The 1,207-nt window shown below is 37.4% G+C and overlaps 1 pseudogene; it reads left to right on the top strand.

Annotated features, from left to right (window-relative positions):
- The first annotated feature begins 439 nt into the window (after nt 1-439).
- On the top strand, nt 440-900 carry LOC100965107 (annotated as a pseudogene).
- Nucleotides 901-1,207: the final 307 nt, after the last annotated feature.

The following is a 1,207-nucleotide window of genomic DNA, read 5'->3' as shown; positions in this document are numbered from 1 at the left end:
ACCTCAAATCCCAAATGCTGTCAGGGGTGGAGGGGTGGAGGTGGGCTGGGTATGGACGTTAGCATCTCCCTGCACCACAGGTGATGGAGATCTCCTTAGTTTCAGTACTCTGAGTGAATTTACCTCAATCTACAGGCAGGGTAGTGGCACAGAAATGCCCCAAATGGGGTCGTCCTGGCACAGTGTGAATGGGAGTGTGAACCTGAACATGCCCTGGACAGGAAAGAGGACTCAACCTTTCAATTACATGTAAACACTAAATTCTTGTTGAATCCCCTTGGAATTTTTTAAATGAATGTAAGACTTTTTTCCTGCTTATGTCATTCACACTAAGAAAAACCTGTGATCCAAAAGAAGAAAAAAGACCTAGTTAACAGCTCTCTACTGAGTGATAGAAACCAAAAGGAATCACGGGTCTTACAAGGCCTCTGTCACTGGAATGCCCAAGAATAAAGATAAAGGAGATTAAAAAAAAGATGCAGGGGTAAGAATGAGAATGAATCTGAAAAAGGAGAATTGGTATTTAAAGAAGATTGGCAAGAGTATGCTCAGGTAATAAAAATGTTGGGAAATGGACAATTCGAAGCAATGTGTTTGGATGGTGTAAACATCCATATCAGATGGATGTTATGCCATATCAGAGGAAAACTGAGAAAGAAGGTTTGGATAAAGACCTCAGACATCATATTGGTTGGTCACCGAGACTATCAGGATAACACAGCTAATGTCATCTTGATGTACAATGCAGATGAAGCTGGAAGTCTGGAGGCATATGGTGAGCTTCCAGAACATGCTAAAATTAATGAAACAGATACATTTGGTTCTAGAGATGATGATGAAATCCAATTTGATGTTATTGGAGATAATGATGATATTTATGATGACATTGATGATATTTAAAATGAACTCAATGTTTTCCATTCCAACTTTCCTGAGGATTGTTCTATGGTTGGGATTTTGGCCATCACCTGTTAAGAAGACTAAAATTTGGGGGCACATACTAATTTGGAGTATAGTTTGTTAAAACTATTTTTATTTTAAGATATTTACTATATTTCTTTAAAAGCTGAGGAGTGAAATGTTAATACCTTTTGTTTTGATGTATTAGAATTTAGGGTTCAAAAATCATAATAGCTGTTGTTGAGACAACAACAAAAATACCTATATTTCTGTGACCACTGACAAAATATGGATATTTCCATAGAAT

This window comes from Otolemur garnettii, unplaced genomic scaffold (assembly GCF_000181295.1).
Source record: "Otolemur garnettii isolate 467f Iridium unplaced genomic scaffold, OtoGar3 scaffold00088, whole genome shotgun sequence".
Classification (NCBI taxonomy): domain Eukaryota; kingdom Metazoa; phylum Chordata; class Mammalia; order Primates; family Galagidae; genus Otolemur; species Otolemur garnettii.
This window is presented reverse-complemented; position numbering and strand designations above follow the sequence as displayed.